The sequence below is a fragment of the Geotrypetes seraphini genome, chromosome 8 (assembly GCF_902459505.1).
Source record: "Geotrypetes seraphini chromosome 8, aGeoSer1.1, whole genome shotgun sequence".
Lineage (NCBI taxonomy): Eukaryota > Metazoa > Chordata > Amphibia > Gymnophiona > Dermophiidae > Geotrypetes > Geotrypetes seraphini.
The window spans coordinates 28759365-28777145 of NC_047091.1; the positions used below are offsets into that span (position 1 = coordinate 28759365).

General features: G+C 45.3%; 1 long non-coding RNA gene across 1 annotated transcript; it reads right to left on the reverse strand.

Annotated features, from left to right (window-relative positions):
• Positions 1 to 1828: 1828 nt before the first annotated feature.
• On the reverse strand, positions 1829 to 16269 carry LOC117366109. Its single transcript, XR_004540494.1, has 5 exons — positions 15675 to 16269; positions 14110 to 14256; positions 11623 to 11759; positions 3911 to 4025; positions 1829 to 2066 (listed from the first exon to the last, which is right to left on the reverse strand). It is a non-coding gene; the product is annotated as an uncharacterized LOC117366109 (long non-coding RNA).
• Positions 16270 to 17781: the final 1512 nt, after the last annotated feature.

Here is a 17781-nt window from a genome sequence, read left to right on the forward strand (position 1 = left end):
TATGCATGAGATCTATTTGCATGCACTGCTTTCATTGTATGCTAATAGATCTTATGCATATTCATTGGGGGAAATCCTGAAAACCCCCTCAAGGAGGGACTTTGGGGACCCCTGGTCTAGGGCTTCAGGCTTTTGTCCTCATTTGTCCCACCCACTAATGGTCCTGGGTTGAATTCTGGAATTACCCAGGATTCAAACTATAAAGATTGTTCTCCAGTAAGTTCTAGTTCTTCAACATCAACAAGAATCCAGATCTTGATGCTGAATATCAGGTATAGTTTAACTGTCCGGACTAGCGTTTGACCACTTCAGCTTAATAGCGGGTTTCCTTATTTGTAATGGGTACTTTTTTCCCGTTTGCTTTTAAAGAGAGAAGAGAATTAGGGTTACATTTTACAACTTGTACTGCTAAAATGGGACCTCTAGTAACGCAATGCATTCGTGCATATGACTAACGCTGGCCTTATTTGGAGAAGGGAGAGATGCACATTCTGGAGGCAGTTGTATAATGAGGTGACTCCATTTAGGTACACGGAGGTGCTTATTCTATCATAGCACCTGGGCAGCCAAGTTCCGTTAAAGCAGTGTACTGCAAACTGTGTGCCCTGAGATGCCAGCAGAGAGGAAAGGCGCCAGCTGACAGCTTACAGGGCACGCCTCTCTTGGGAAGAGGCATGTCCTGTAATCAGTCAGCCGAGTGCCTGCGCCTGTCCTCACCTCTCCTTCTGCAGCACCCCTCCATCCATAGTAGTAGGAGGCTCAATGCCATGGATGTCAACGTGATGTCCACACAATTCTTGTTGCCTTCCAGCCACAGTCCAAAGATTAGTGTACCGCAGTTTAAAAAGTTTGTGACACACTGCGTTATAGAATACTAGCATAATCCTCATGTACATCAGCCATATAACTGGTGCAAGCACTGGGGGGAGGGGGAGCTGCATGTATCCAACCCTTTGTGTTTATATACTATGTAGGTTTGGCGCCCTCTGCTGGCACTGTCACCTGTGTGCAAATTTATATGCATACAATTATTACCGTGTTTCCCTGAAAATAAGACACTGTCTTATATTAATTTTGGGCCCAAAAAAGGCATTAGGTCTTATTTTCGGGGATGTCTTATTTTTTTGTGTACAATGATCATCTCTCCCTTCCTCTCCTCCACCCCAATTCTTCCTATTTCCTTTTTCTCTCCCACATGTGCAGCATCTTTCCTCCCCTCTCACCCATCCTCTTGTGCAGTATCTTTCTATCCCTCCCTCCCATCCCTTGTGCAGCAGAACCCTTGCAGCTTCTATTCCTCCCATCCCCCCATGTAGCATCTTTCTATCCTCCCCCCCTGCCCGCTGACCCATCTCTCCCTCTGCCCGCGAGACAGAAAGAAATGTACCTTATAATAAATCGGCAGCGCTGGCAGCAAGCTAGACAGGCTCCTTTACAGCCTGGGCCGTTCTTCTGCCGGGTTGCTGATGATGTCATCAGTGATGCAGCAAAGGAATGGCCCAGGCTGTGAAGGAGCCTGTCTAGCTTGCTGCCGATGCTGCCAGTTTGTTATAAGGTACATTTTTTTCTGTCTCACGGTCAGAGGGAGAGATGGGTCGGCGGGAGGGGGGCACGGTGCTGCTGCCTTTGACTAAGGCTTATTTTCAGGGTTAGGGCTTATATTAAGACCTATGCTGAAAATCATGCTAGGGCTTATTTTCAGGGTAGGTCTTATTTTCGGGGAAACACGGTAGTACTTTAGACATTTATCTGCACAAGGAGCAGATAAATGTGGATGTCTAGATTACAGAATTGCCCTTCTTATGAATTAAACTACCATGAAAAGCAGTTTATAATGATATAAGTTTTATTCTAAGTTACTGTTTGTCAACCTCAGTAAAATGAATTAAAAATGATACATTCTTTTTAAACTTAAAAAAAATATCTAATGTTAGTTTAATAAAGCTGAAAAAGCTGCAGTTTGTATGGATGAGCTGACCAGCCAGGCCATATGACCTTCACCTGCCATCCTTGTCTTTGTTTCATCAGAGTAATTACCAGATCTATTGTTTGAGGCGCTGCTGAATCTGAAAAGAGCAAAGTTGACAGTGAGGCGCGTAAGAAAACAGACACAAATGAGTTCTGTGTCCTTAGATCAAAACAAAGGCTGAGCTGCTACTTGGGTTTCCCCTCGACGGTTCCTATTGCTCATGTTTCATTGCCCTATCTGAAATAATATGCAAACCTTTATCACAGCTGCTCTTTAAATAAACGCTCTCGTTCCCAGGGCTGTTTCTCAGCAGTTAAGGTGCGATTACGGTTAGTGTCTGAGCACTGGCGTAGCACGAGCAGCATCGGCTCTCCCTCAGGACCTGGAAGTAAAGTCAGAGGAGCACCAAGACCAGCGCGAGTAGCAGGTTGGAACTGCAAAGAGCTAGAAATACAGGGGAAGAAGGAATGGAGAGGAGAGGAGGCGCTCCCACCAAGACAGTGCCCGGGTTGGTCCATACAACCCCCCCCCCCCCAAAGTTTCCAAGTTTATTAAAAATTTATTACACTGCCTAATCGTATTTCTAGGCAGTGTACATCCTCTATAATAAAACCTTAAGCGCGCATGCTTACTTAGAACAACGTGTTCCCTGACAGCATGATGTGTCCCTCCGTGCCAAATTCCATTTTCGAACACGGAGGCAGGGAACACGCCGGCGACTATCCCCTCCCGCCCTCACTCACCAACCGCTGCTGTTGCTCCTCTTCAAAGCAGCCTGCGAGGTTCGCTACAGCCGGTTGGCGAACCTCAGCAGGCTGCTTTGAAGAAGAGGAGCAGCGGTTCATGCCGGTGGGCCAGAAGACACCGGGATGGAGGGAGGGTAAGAACAGGCATACACACAACAGGGGCAGGCATGGTACAACAGGGGGAGAGGGAAAGGAGGCTACTTTGGGGGGAGGGGTGTGCTGGGGAGCAGACAGCAATCATGCTTTGTTCTGCGAGGGGGGAGGAACAGAAGGGGGCCACGGACAGGCAGAGGGCCAGGGAGAGACACAGACAGAAAGAATGACAGACAGACAGCGTCCAAGGAGAGAGACAAAGAAAAAAAAACAACAGACAGACAGACATCTACTCTAGCACCCGTTAATGTAATGGGCTTAAACACTAGTTTAGTATAAAAGGGTAAAACAGAAATCTTTAAAAAAAAACAACAAACTATTAAAAAAACATAAATTTCTAAATTACAATACAAGCCTATAAAACCAAACAATATTACGTGCAAATTAATCAGGAGACATACAAAATGATCTAAAACAGACTGGAACGTTAGTGAGAGAGGGAAGAATGACAATAGATCAAAGTAAAGCACTCTGTCCGATATTCAGCCAGCAGTAGTCGCTGTAGTACTTTGAGAGGTTACAGCAGCCATTAGGGGCAGGAGCAAGTGTGTGTGTGTGTGTATGGGAGGGGGAAGGGGTGATTGGAGGTGGAAGAAAAACGGTAGGCGGCTCCCATCTGATTTTCAATGCCAGCACCCGCCTACCTAACCTGGCCAAGCTAGGACACTTGGCTGGGTTAGCTATGCAGGTCCCGGCACTGAATATTGCTGGCACCCACATAAGTGCCAGCTCCTCCCCAAAACCATGCCTCCACTTTCCGCATGGGCGGTCAGAGATGTTTAGAAGCATGGCCCGGTTTAGTGGGCAGGAGGCCCTCTTGCCTGCGTGAATTGTTTTGAAAATCGGGTGGACAAGGAATAGCTTTCCAGAATTTTAAATGCTTCTTATATTTCCTTTGTAAACCAATGAAAAGGGGGCAATTTAATGACAGCTTTAGCGGACAACTGGCTTAAAAGCTGCAGCTCAGGCTCCCCTTAGGTATCGAGATGACCAGAATAAATCATTTTTAAAGGTGGCTTCCTTTATCTTCTGTAAATATTACCTTGCATTCTTGGCTAATGATAGGCGCCAGATCGAAGACGGATTTCTCGTGCCATCCTGCACATCTCACACCAGCCACAGCAGCAAATGGTTAAGGCGTCATTGCAGATTGTTCCCTGGAAAAGGGAAGAAAGAATCGATTACGATCAAAAGGTGTCATGGGGTGCTGCAGAAGTGGAAGATTCCTAGGCATAAACTCTAGTTCAGACATTAATCTAAGCGAATCTTTTCATAAAAGTAGTTAATAAATAAATCCCAATAAATAAAATTTTGCCACTTTCATGGAGTGGCAGTTAAAACCCTAAATGCAAGCTGCATGAAGCAGTGGTTACAGCTTTAAGCACCTCTTTCATCTTTAGATACTGTATTACTTCTATGCAGTGGCGTAGTAAGGGGGAGTGGTCTGTCCCGGGTGCCCCCCCTTCCCCCGTAACATTCTTGGCGCGAGAAGCTGCTGTCATACCAGCGTTTACTCTTCTGACATCATTTCCTGGACTTACATTTAAATCGCTATTATATAAAACTCCTGCTTTTATTTATAAAGCATTGATACCTTATAATTCTCCCAAATTTTTAAGATCAAACGACCAACTTTTGTTGGTCATCCCCACTCTCAAAATTATCAATACTCGAAGGCAATTTATTTTTGCTGTTACGGCGCCTCAGACCTGGAATTCACTCCCGCTGTACTTAAGAGAGGAGAAGAATTTGGAAACATATAAGAGCCAACTTAAGAGCTTTCTTTTTAAAGATGCATTCAATACTTAATTGAAATGTTAATTTGCTCTTTTGTCAATTGCTCTTTTGTCTACTTTTATTTTTACCTATTTATTTGTCCTTCAATTCCTGTTGTGTTTTACCTTTAATTGTTGATTCTTTCCTATCTAAGATTTTATTTCTATCTCACCTGTCCCATTGTATTCTTGTTTTATCTTAATTAGTTTGTTTTGTGACTTATCCCCTTGTTAATTATATGGTCTATTTTATGTATATTTTAGACAATTTATTTTACCAATTTGTACATCGCTTAGAATTTGGAATAGGCGATTAATCAAATAATAAATAAACTTGAAACTTTCTGAAAATAGTTGGCACCAGGGATAAACCAAAGACATTTGTCCATATCAGGTTTCAGATGATGGACTTTTGTCAAATTATCCAATTCAATGTCCTATCGGAGGCTGTCTTCAGTAACGAGTCATTAAAATCGGATAGGGTGGGCCCCATCCGAATGGTGGCTGCAGATGTTTTTGGCAGGCTCTCTTTGCAGTGTGCTTTATGAGAAGTCTCAAGTTGGCTTTCTAATATGATAATAGAAAAAGATTAAGGCCCAAATTTTCTAACCGTTGCCCATATGTAGGCGCTGGTAGGCACTAGAGGTCTGCACGGGAACGGGGATAGCGGGAATCCCCCCTAACCCATGGGACTCTCATGGGGACCCCCCCCTCTGGCCCACGGGACTCCCACAAGGACCCCCCTCTAGCCAACAGGACTCCCACGGGGATGGAAGGCTTTGGAAGCAGGGTTCATCCATATAATATAATGGACACATCAGCCTTAGTAAAAGAGGGGGTTTATAAGTTAATTACCTAAACAGAAAACAAAAAAAGGGTTTCACCAAAGAGATTCCACAAGGAAAACAGCAGCGCAAACACAAAAGAAACTGTGGAATTGATGATCCTGTCAGAAGTAATTGCTGCTTTTTATGGGGACGGGCGGGGATGGAGGTAATTCTATGCGGGGATGGGTGGGGACAGAGAGGATCCTGACGGGGATGGGTGGGGACGGAGAAGATCCTGGCGGGGATTGAGAGGATCCTGACGGGGACGGGTGGGGATGGAGAGGATCCTGGCGGGGATGGGTGGGGACGGAGAGGATCCTGACGGGGACAGGTGGGGACGGAGAGGATCCTGACGGAGACAGGTGGGGATGGAGAGGATCCTGACGGGACGGGTGGGGACAGAGAGGATCCTGGTGGGGACAGGCGGTGATGAATGGGATTTCTGTCCCCGTGCAACTTTCTAGTAGGCACCCAAATTCAGTAAAAAAAACAATCAGTACCAGAATCAGGCCTAAAGCTTTAGGCTGCCTAATGTCACTATGGGCTTGGCTACGGTGGCACAATTCACATCACAGGTAGGAAAACCCTGGCCCTACATTTCCGGCACCTACCTTTGCCGGAGGCGTGATTCTGTACCTGGTGCCACTGCATGATTGACGCGTGATCTTCGTTGGCCACCGAAAACAGCACCGGTTACAGAATTCAGGCCTAAGTGCTGGAGCAGAATTTCCAGGAGTCCTGGTTCTTCATGACAGAGGCCAACTATTAGGTAGAGCTACTTCCTGTTTTCTTAAATGCCGCGCAGCGGCTGCATGAAATCTCAGCATTCTCCTTAATGGGAACTGAATTAGAAAACCAGGGGCTAACTCACCTGGCTCGAGAACAGTGGAGATGAGGTTAACAAAGCGCATTTGAAATACCTAAATAAATGTTAGCACTCACATTTATAAAGGGAGACAGAGAAGGCCACGAAGATGGCGCATGGTCTGCATTATGAATCAGGTTCAGTAAACCGTTCAAATTTAGGTGCTGGGAAAATAACGCTACGTGCTATTCTACAGAGGGCACCTCACAATTTCCATGGCCAACTCTAGGTGTAGTAAAGGGGAGGTGGGCAGGGGTGGACCGCCCTGAGCTCCAGAACCTCTCCGCCCCAACCTACTCATGCCCTCCCCCGTAACTTTTTCAAAATCTTCGCCAGCGTGAGCAACTACTATAGCCTGCTGCTTCTGACCCGGTTCCTCTGAAATCACTTCCGGGTTCTGTGTTCAGGGCTGAAACACCAGGAGCGGGACCGCAGAAGACAAACGTGAATAGGGCTGGAGGAGTAATAGACCCTGATCAATTTTCAGAGGGTTGTGTTCGTGAGGAGCTAGCTAAAATAAAGGTAGACAAAGCAATGGGGCCGGATGGTGTACATCCCACGGTGCTGAAGGAAGTTAGGGAAGTTCTGGTAGCTCCGCTGACTGATCTTTTCAATGAGTCTCTAGAGTCAGGAGTGGTACCGGAGGACTGGCGAAGGGCAGATGTGGTCCCTCTCCACAAAAGTAGAAGTAAGGAAGAAGTAGGGAATTACAGGCCGGTAAGTCTGACTTCTGTGGTAAGCAAATTAATAGAAACACTTTTAAAACAGAGAATGGCTAAGTTTCTGAAATCCTGTGGATTATAGGACCAGAGACAACATAAATTCACTAGAGGTAGGTCTTGTCAGACAAATTTGATCAATTTCTTTGACTAGGTGACCAGAGAATTGGATAGAGGATGTACGCTAGATGAGGTGTGTTTAGATTTTAGCAAAGCCTTTGACAGTTTTCCACACAGACGTCTGATAAATAAACTGAGTGCCCTCGGGATGGGTCCCAAAGTGACGGGCTGGATCAGGAACTGGTTAAGTGGAACGCGACAGAGGGTAGTGATCAATGGATATCGCTCTGAGGAAAGGGGTGTTACCTCAAAGTTCTGTTCTTGGGTCTGTTCTTTTTAACATTTTTATAAAACGATACTGCTGAAGGGTTGTTGGGTAAGATTTGCCTCTTTGTGGATCATACTAAAATCTGCTGTAGAGTAGACACGCCGGATGGTGTGAATAACATTAAGAAAGACCTGGCAAAGTTTGAACAATGGTTTGAAATTTGGCAGCTAAAATTTAATAAGGAATGCAAGGTCATGCATTTGGGCTGCAGAAACCCGAGGGAATGGTACAAATTAGGGAGTGAAGAGCTTATGTGCACGACAGAAGAGCGGGACTTGGGTGGCCAAACAGGTTGAAAATGTGACGGCAAAAACTAGAAGGATGCTAGGGTGCATAGGGAGAGGCATTTCCAGAAAGAAAAAGGAGGTACTGATACCCCTGTATAAGACTCTAGTGAGGCCTCATTTAGAATATTGTGTACAATTCTGGAGGCCGCACCTTCAAAAAGATATAAAAAGGATGGAGTCGGTCCAGAGGAAGGCTACTAAAATGGTGTGTGGTCTTCGTCATAAGGCGTATGGAGACACACTTAAAGATCTGTATACTTTGGAGGAAAGGCGGGAGAGGGGAGATGTGCTAGAGATGTTTAAATACCTATGTAATGTAAATGCGCATGAGTTGAGTCTCTTTAATTTGAATGGAAACTCTGCAATGAGACGGCATAGGATGAAGTTAAGAGGTGATAGGCTCCGGAGTAATCTAAGGAAATACTATTTTTTTTATAGAAAGGGTGGTGCATGCATGGAACAGTCTCCCAGAAGAGGTGGTAGAGACAGAGACTGTATCTGATTTCAAAAGGGCCTGGGATAGGCACATGGGATCTTTCAAAGAGAGAGATGATGGTTACTGCGGATGGGCAGACTGGATGGGCCATTTGGCCTTTATCTGCCATCATGTTTCTAAGTAAATTACAAAAAAATTGGTATTAATGGTGATGATCTGTCCTTGTATTGGTATTCATATTTGTATTTTGGTTTCTTTTGATCATGTTTCTAAGGCCAGGAAGTGATGTCGGATGGAAAGCCAGTGTTAGCAGCAGGCCAGAGAAGCTGCTCACACTGGCAAAGATTTTAAAAGGTACAAAGTGAGAAGGCAGGGCACTAGTGTGGCATGGGGGTGCGGTTGACACAGAAGGAGCAGAGGGGGAGGGGAGGCGGTGAGGAGGGTGCCACCGTCCTGGGCTCCTCCTACCCTTACTATGCTACTGTCTGGGTGCGACTTATGCCAGTTGAAATCTACTATAAATCCTAGCATGCAGATTGTGCGTGCAAAACCTCATTTTCTGTAACACTGCGTATAAATATTTGGAACAGATAGGCAGATACGACTATAAATCTCATTTAATGCCAATTAACAGCAATAATTATTTGTTAGCACTCAATTGACTAATTAGTTTACACAAACATCTGGACTCAAATTTGAATGACCTATATAAGATCTGGGGATTATGCATCCCCTATGCAAACCAGAGAAGCTAAGGACTTGTTCTCTAGAAGGAAGGGAATAGAGAGAGAAAAACATTTGAAGAGTTAGCAGGCTTCGGTACAACACCAACTGGAAGCTTTCTCCGTGAAATAAAAAAGTTCAAGGACGTGGGGGTCATCCTATAAAGGTGAAGGAGAGAAGCTCAAGAGGAATGTGAGAAAATAGGTTTGGTTCAGGGTTGATGATACCTTCCAGGGCGAGGTCATTGGCATTATGCGTGTGGCACGTTGAAACCGTACTTGAGTTTCCAAGTGTTATTTAGATCTTCACTATCCAAATCCCTAGTACTGTATAAATTTATGCTTACTTCATCCTTTATGTACCAAGTGGTGGAAACTAGTACCCTGGGAATTAAGAGGAAAGATCTATTATAGTGAGTTTTGCACCTGGTTAATAATATTCCTGTTCCAGAAACTTATATCGCATAAGGTCTGATTTGTAACTGAAATACGAGATATGTTTTGATTGATTAATTCATTCCTCTTCTATTCCATTTTCTTCAGAGCTCAGAACAGGTTACAGGTTAAATATACATAATACAGTTAACAAGTTACGATTTGCCATAATTTCAGTACAAATTTTATGACGGAAGATTTTGCCCTAAGTGCCAACTCCAGACTCTGTCCCTTCTGCCTTGCTGCACCGTATGCTTGGAACAAGCTGCTCAAATCCCTAAGGTGGGCTCCATCTCTGGCAGTGTTCAAGGCCCAGTTAAAAGCCCACCTCTTTTAGAGTGTTTTTGACTCCTAACTCCTCTCACCTTGGGTCTGCCTCCCCAATCCTATATGTGATGTCTGTCTGTCGAAGTTAGATTGTAAGCTCTTTCGAGCAGGGACCGTCTATAAATGTCAGCCCAGCTTGTTCAGAGTGCTTTTGACTCCTAACTCCTCACACCTTGGATTCTGCATCCCCAACCCTACAATATATGTCATGTCTGTCTGTCCAAGTTAGATTGTAAGCTCTTCCTAGCAGGGACCGCCTATAAATGTCAGCCCACCTCGTTGAGAGTGGTTGCAACTCTTAACTTCTCTCACCTTTGCTTCTGCACCCCCAACCCTATATGTGATGTCTGTATGTCCAATTTAGATTGTAAGCTCTTCTGAGCAGGGACCTTCTATAAATGTCACACTGCGTACGCCTTTCAGCGCTATGTAAGTGAGAAGTAGTACTAGTAATAACTTGACACATTAGGGATCTAATAATTAGTTTCTAGGTCTTGTTAGCTGCACTGAACTTAAGCTATATACAGGATATAATGGCTATAATGTAATGTGATATTAAATAATTCAGCCATTGGATAGACACAAAGGAGAGAGAAAGTCACAGGTGCCTTAAGACTGGTTGTATAGCTCAGTGGGCAGCTAGTGTTGGATCAGATGGACTTCTCACATCATCCGTTTCTAAGTATCTGTCTCTTTTGCTCTTTCTGCAGAGGAAAGCTTCTGTTCCTTTAGTAAGGGAACATATTGCAACAGTGTAACGTTTTCCTGTCACATTTGCAAACGACAAAGACCACCGAGGATCGGTTGAATGTTGCAAAACCCATCACGCTCATGCATCCTTTAAGTGTGGTGGGGACTGCCAGCCTTGACAAATTTATTTTGAATGCAGCAGCCAGCCAAATGCTTTAACCGGGGTAAGGGAGAGGGAATGTGCACGTTCGCTGTTGGGGGGCAATTAATCAACGGGGCTCGGAACAACTGCGCTAAGTGAACTTTCAGCTTTGCATCCCTCTTGCATATCTTTCCAGACCCCTCACCCCTTTGGGATTAAACTGAACAAAATCGGACGCCAACTTGTAATTTAAGATATAAAAATATAATATACAGTATGAATATACATTTAACTAGCGGACTCTCACAAAACTCGTATGGTGGGCATAGTAACAAAGTAGATGAGGGCAGATAAAGACCCGAATGGTCCATCCAGTCTGCCCAACCCTACCCACACTTTAAATTACTGACTTAATTTAAATCTTCCTTCTTCTTCTCCGTCAAAGCTCACTCCAGCCCATCCAAACCATCGAAGCCTTCGCTAGCCCATAGACCGTGCATGTCTGCCCAGTACTGCCCTTAATTTTTTTCTGATTCGAGATCCTCTGTGTTCATCCCACGCTTCTTTGACCTTGGGACGCATCTAGCCAGTTGGGTTTTTCAAGATACCCACCATAAATTTGCATAAGATAAATTTACATACAGTAGTAGTACATGAAGATTTATTTCATGCATATTCATGGTGGGTATCTTGAAATCCCGACTGGCTAGATGCGTCCCAAGGTTGGGGATGAGAACCCCTGGCATGGTGGGGGATGAATGCTGAGACCACCAGGAGTGTCTGCTAGTGGGGAGCTATATATAAAGACATTATCTTGAACCCCTGCACCAATTATCCCAGGCACTCGCTGACCCCTTTCCCTCCTCCCTGATTCTTTTCCTTCCATTTTCTCCTCCCCTTTGCCTTTTCAGCTTCAGCCTCAGATGACCTGCGCTGCGCTGTGTCTGCCAATAGCTATGCTACAGAAATGGGGTGAGCTGGCAGGTCTTCTGTCCAGAGAGCTTGGGATAGAGTCTACTGCCTCAAGAAAAATTTACAAGTGTTTATTATTCCATTTATATCCCGCTTAACCAAAATGGGTTACAGTAAAAACAGGCAATATAAAAACAAACACAACATCCATCTTAAGTAATCCACTTACCTCGATGCCATAGGACAGACGCATGTGGGTCCGTAAGGCAGTCATGCCCCCCGGAACGAAGCCTAAAAGGAAGGGTTCTCCATATTTGTGTGCCACGTAACACCCCAGAATTGATGGACAGCAAAGCCCCAAGAGACCTGAAAAGGGGAGAGACTTCAGTGTTGAAGGGAATGCATCCTGGTGATAAAATATTCTAAAAACTGTTCTTGCTCTAACATTAAAGGTTCTGCATAATAATTGCCCTCTCTTTAAAACGGGATGGTAGACCTTCAGGTTTTGGGGTTGTTTCTTAATGTCCTTGGTTGCTTAGGGACCCAGAGTCCGTACAAGTGGGTTACAATAAAATCAAAAATTTGAGAACATAACAATAGCCTTACTGGATCAGACCAATGGTCCATCAAGCCCAGTAGCCTGTTCTCACAGTGGCCAATCCAGGTCCCTAGTACCTGGCCAAAACCCAAGGAATAGCAACATTCCAGAATCTCAAAGAATAGAAAGATTCTGGAACCCCAATGAGACCAACATTCCAGAGCTGAGATTGTGATGTCATAATGCCTCAGAGCCAACCTCATCAGTGATGTCACAATGGCTTGATTGTCCTATTCTTGGCTCACGTAAGAGCATAAGAACAGCCTTACTGGGTCAGACCAACGGTCCATCAAGCCCAGTAGCCTATTCTCATGGTGGCCAATCCAGATCCCTAGTACCTGGCCAAAACCCAAGGAGTAGCAACATTTCAGAATCTCAAAGAATAGAAAGATTCTGGAACCCCAATGCGAGCAACATTCCAGAGCTGAGATTGTGATGTCATAACGCCTCATTCCACAGTGTCTCAGAGCCAACCTCATCAGTGATGTCACAATGGCTTGATTGTCCTATTCTTGGCTCACATAAGAGCATAAGAACAGACTTACTGGGTCAGACCAACAGTCCATCAAGCCCAGTAGCCTGTTCTCACGGTGGCCAAGCCAGGTCCCTAGTACCTGGCCAAAACCCAAAGAGTAACTGGAGTTCATAGAGTTGTAGGATATTCCTTAAATTATTTAGAATAGGTAAAATATACCTTAAAATTCATTTTTCTTTTATAATCAGATTAAACCTGTTTTATTTTTACAGGACCTATAATGAAACATTGAACCCTGAAATAATAAACTAAGAGGGTGGTATTTCATATAATGAAAACAGATTTCAGTGCATAGGACATGTGTTATCCCAAGACCACATTCTGTTCAGTTTTTAAATAATCAATTATACCATGACCTCCTTCTCTTCCCTTAATTAATTGATGTCTGTCTTTATTTTATTTCATTAAAATTTGATAAATTAACAGAAATACTTCTAATTTAATATTGTGCAATATCATAGTTCATTAATTTAGTCACCATAGTTTTTACCAATTGATTATGTAACTTGAAGTTTTTATCAGCAACACTTATCTTAAATAGCAAAACTGCTGATCCAACGTTGGCTCTTTAGACAACTGCCCGACGCTCCACTTTTACATGAGCATTTCAGTCAACAGACCTTCATCGGGGGAGGTTGTGGTTGCTGCAATTTCTATAACAAATTTTCTCTCTTCAAATGTGAAAACTGCGGTTCATAGACAAAACCGCCGAAGACAAAGGCGCGTGCCGACAACTGAGCGCAAGACGGAAGCGCGCACCGAAGAAAAAGAGTGTTTTTAGGGGCTCCAACGGAGGGTTTTGTTGGGGAGCCCCCCCACTTTACTTAATACAGATCGCGGTGGCGTTGTGGGGGGTTTGGGGGGTTGTAACCTCCCTCATTATACTGGAAACTTAACTGTTTCCCTGTTTTTTAGGGAAAAAGTGAAATTTTCAGTAAAATGTGGGGGGTTACAACCCCCCAAGCACCCCACAACGCGGCACGATCTGTATAAAGTAAAGTAGGGGGGGTTCCCCCCACACCCCTCATCGGAGCCCTTTAAAACAGTCATTTTCTTTGGCGCGCGGCTCCGCGTTGCGCTCAGTTGTCTGCGCGCACCTTTGTCCCGGCGTGCTTTTGACCTGACACCGAAAACCGCTGCTCGCTAGAATGTGGACTTGGGATAACATATGTTATGTGAGGTCCTATGCACTTACATTATATGATATACCACCCTCCTAGTTTATTATTTGAGAGTTCAGTGTTTGATTATAGGTCCTGTAAAAATGAAACAGGAATTTGATCTGATTATAAAAGAAAAATGAATTTTAAGGTATATTTTTTTTACCTATTCTAAATAATTTAAGGAATATCCTACAACCCTAGTTTGGGCAGGATTGTTTGAAAAGGATCCGTGTTTTTTGTTTTTGTGTCTCAAAACCCAAAGAGTAGCCACATTCCATGCTATCGATCCAGGGCAAATAGTTAAAGGACTGAGAGGTAAAAAAATAAAGGGACATAATGGGCTAGACAGGGAGCTTGTTACTAGTCTCAAATGTTACAGCCATTAGGAAAGTCAACCCCCCTCCCCCCACCAGTACTTACATATAGGGCAGTCTTTAAAGCAGTCACAAAGATCACTGTTCCACTCGCCTGTTGGAGATACCACAGCAGAGGGGACCGTACCAGGCTGCTGGGTGACCACAGGTGTGGACATAGCTGCTGCGGGATTGCCAAAGGCTTAGCACTTCTCTGAAACAGACAAGAGGCTCACGTTACTGAGCAGAGCACCCTCTCCTGACCCCAGAAATGTTTTAAGGGGAGGGATGGGATGGGATTTGAGAGATCGCCCTTGGGTGGTTACAATCAAAGCGGTTTACGTATTATATACAGGCACTTATTTTGTACCTGGGGCAACAGATGGTTAAGAAACTTGGCCAGAGCCACAAGGAGCCGTAGTGGGAATCAAACCCAGTTCCCCTGGTTATCATTCGGCTACTCTCCCACTCATGTGCAAATTTCATATAATTTCTTGCCTGTCACTTGTTACATTCTTAGGCTATAGTAACCATAAATGACTAAGGAATTAGCTGTCTTGGGTTCCTCTTGGTTAAAATTCCACAAGTATTACAGATGATGTCTTCAAAGTAGATGTCAAGTGTAATAAACAGTAATAAACAGGACCTACATAGAATCTGACTATCCCCACACTTTCACCATCACATTTTTGATGCGGTATAATTAAAAACAAAAAAGCCTTTCTCCCCCCCCCCCCTTTCAATATTTAACGAGAAATAGAATTCGCTTCCACCCCTTTCTCTCTTGACTGTGGGACCCCTTTTAAAAAGGCGCGGTAACGAGTACCGACACATCCCATTCAATCCATATATGCTGCATCGCATTTGCTGCGCCAGTACTCGCTATTGCAGCTTAGTAAAAGGGGCAAGTACAGGTATCGCTTTGCCAGCGTGTCTGCGTCAGGATCGAGGCTATTTCTGGTAGCTTCCTCTTGCCGCTACTGGGTTGGTGAAGGCCATTCGATGCTGGAGTATCCGTCCTGATACAGAAGTGGATTCAGGAGTGCTCTCTCTAGGACTTTGGCCCTTCATCGTGAAAGCTTTCCCAGGCTGGCAGAAAGGTCCCATATCCTCAAGCACACTTCTGTCCATGTTGTTATGACTGAATTGTTACATGTGCTAAAAAAATAGTCTACTAATAAGTCTGACAAAGACCTTCGATAGTGCAAAATAAAACTTGCTGTGGTGCTATAAGGATTCTCACATAAACCATCAAATAGTTTTATACTCTTGTTTTTAAATTCCCAATGCACAGACCCAAAATGGGTTTGATTTACTAAAGCTCCCCTCCAGTACAAAATGGCAAAAATAAAAGGAATCAAGTGCAAGGTAAAAGCCCAATATCCTCACTCATTAAATTTAAAAGAGATGCAAATTACATGCCAAATGCTCATTTTCATATACCTATGCAATAAACAAGCACGTAGATTAGGTAACCTATGTATTATACCATGTATTACGCCCAGCAGATACCTATTACGACTTCTCACAGCACATACTATAGTCATTACAACATTAATAATGCACAAATCGTATATCACATTATGTTCTACAGAAACGATCAGGTTCAGAACAGCTTTCCTTATCACTTACTGTCACACGGCTGACTTCGTTTTAGGAGGAGTTTACAGAGCGTAACCTATTTAAGGGGACAGGAAAAAAGGAAATGACAAGCTTCCTCTCTCAGAATAAAAAAATCAAATATTTCAGATGTACAAATTAGCAACATCTGATTTGCACAGCTGATTCAGTGGTGTCCGACCCTTGGATACTCTGTAGGCCAGTCCTCGCCATGCTTCCCTGTTTTCCATGGCTTTTTGCAATAGCTTGCTGTTCATTCCCGTCATATTCTTGATGGGATCCAGCCAATGGGCCTGTTTGGTCTCCCTTGCTTCCATGTAGCACGGCTATCTCAAATTTAACCAAAGTCCTCACAGACCACCAGGCCTTTCTTTTCTCTCCTCTTCCCTCTCCATTCCTCTCTCTTCTCTTTGTAAGTCGCCTTGAGCCTGCCTAGGTATGTTTGATGCAGAAATAGAAGATTATATTAGAAAACACACGCACATTTATTTCTAGCTATTTTAAATGAATTTGAAAAGTATTCACAGCTGCCAACCCTGTAGAAGAAGCTGAATGGGAAAAATCAGATGAATAGCAACAGAAGGAGAATGATCCCTCCCTCCAACCCGTCATGCCATCTGTGTTGTACCTGTTCTGCAGTGGACTGCTACCTGTGTGTGTAGGTTAGAAGTAGGGCGGTTGGACGATTACAAATTTTCATGACAATTAATCTCATGATTTAAAAAAATTAATGCTGAATTACTTCTGCTGACAGACGGACCTCTCTCCCCCGCTTCCAAACCCTCCTCCCACTCTGGCAGGTGGGCATCTCTCTCCCCCCTTTCTAATCCCTCCTCCCATTCTGGCAGGTGGGCATCTCCCCCCCCCTTTCCAATCCCTCCTCCCACTCTGGCAGACGGGCATCTCTCTCCCCCCCCTTTCCAATCCCTCCTCCCACTCTGGCAGATGGGCATCTCTCTCCCCCCTTTCTAATCCCTCCTCCCACTCTGGCAGGTGGGCATCTCTCTCCCCCCTTTCCAATCCCTCCTCCCACTCTGGCAGATGGGCATCTCTCTCCCCCCCTTTCCAATCCCTCCTCCCACTCTGGCAGATGGGCCTCTCTCTCCCCCCCTTTCCAATCCCTCCTCCCACTCTGGCAGATGGGCATCTCTCTCCCCCCTTTCTAATCCCTCCTCCCACTCTGGCAGGTGGGCATCTCTCTCCCCCCTTTCCAATCCCTCCTCCCACTCTGGCAGATGGGCATCTCTCTCCCCCCCTTTCCAATCCCTCCTCCCACTCTGGCAGATGGGCCTCTCTCTGTCTCCCCCCCTTTCCAATCCCTCCTCCCACTCTGGCAGATGGGCCTCTCTCTCTCTCCCCCTTTCCAATCCCTCCTCCCACTCTGGCAGATAGGCCTCTCTCTCCCCCCCTTTCCAATCCCTCCTCTCACTCAGGCAAACGGGCATCTCTCTCCCCCCCTTTCCCATCCCTCCTCTCATTCTGGCAGATGGGCATCTCTCTCCCCCCCCTTTCCAATCCCTCCTCCCACTCTGGCAGGTGGGCATCTCTCTCCCCCCTTTCCAATCCCTCCTCCCACTCTGGCAGACGGGCATCTCTCTCCCCCCCTTTCCAATCCCTCCTCCCACTCTGGCAGATGGGCCTCTCTCTGTCTCCCCCCCTTTCCAATCCCTCCTCCCACTCTGGCAGATGGGCCTCTCTCTCTCTCTCCCCCTTTCCAATCCCTCCTCCCACTCTGGCAGATAGGCCTCTCTCTCCCCCCCTTTCCAATCCCTCCTCTCACTCAGGCAAACGGGCATCTCTCTCCCCCCCTTTCCCATCCCTCCTCCCACTCTGGCAGGTGGGCTCTCTCTCTCCCCCCCTTTCCAATCCCTCCTCCCACTCTGGCAGATGGGCCTCTCTCTCTCCCCCCATTTCCAATCCCTCCTCCCACTCTGGCAAGTGGGCATCTTTCTCCCTCCCTTTCTAATCCCTCCTCCCATTCTGGCAAATGGGCATCTCTCTCTCTTGTCCCCCCCTCCAATCCCTCCTCCCACTCTGGCAGCCGGGCATCTCTCTCTTTCCCCTCCTCCCATTCTGGCCATATTCTAGACTTCCCTGGGCTGCGGGCAGTGACTGCAAT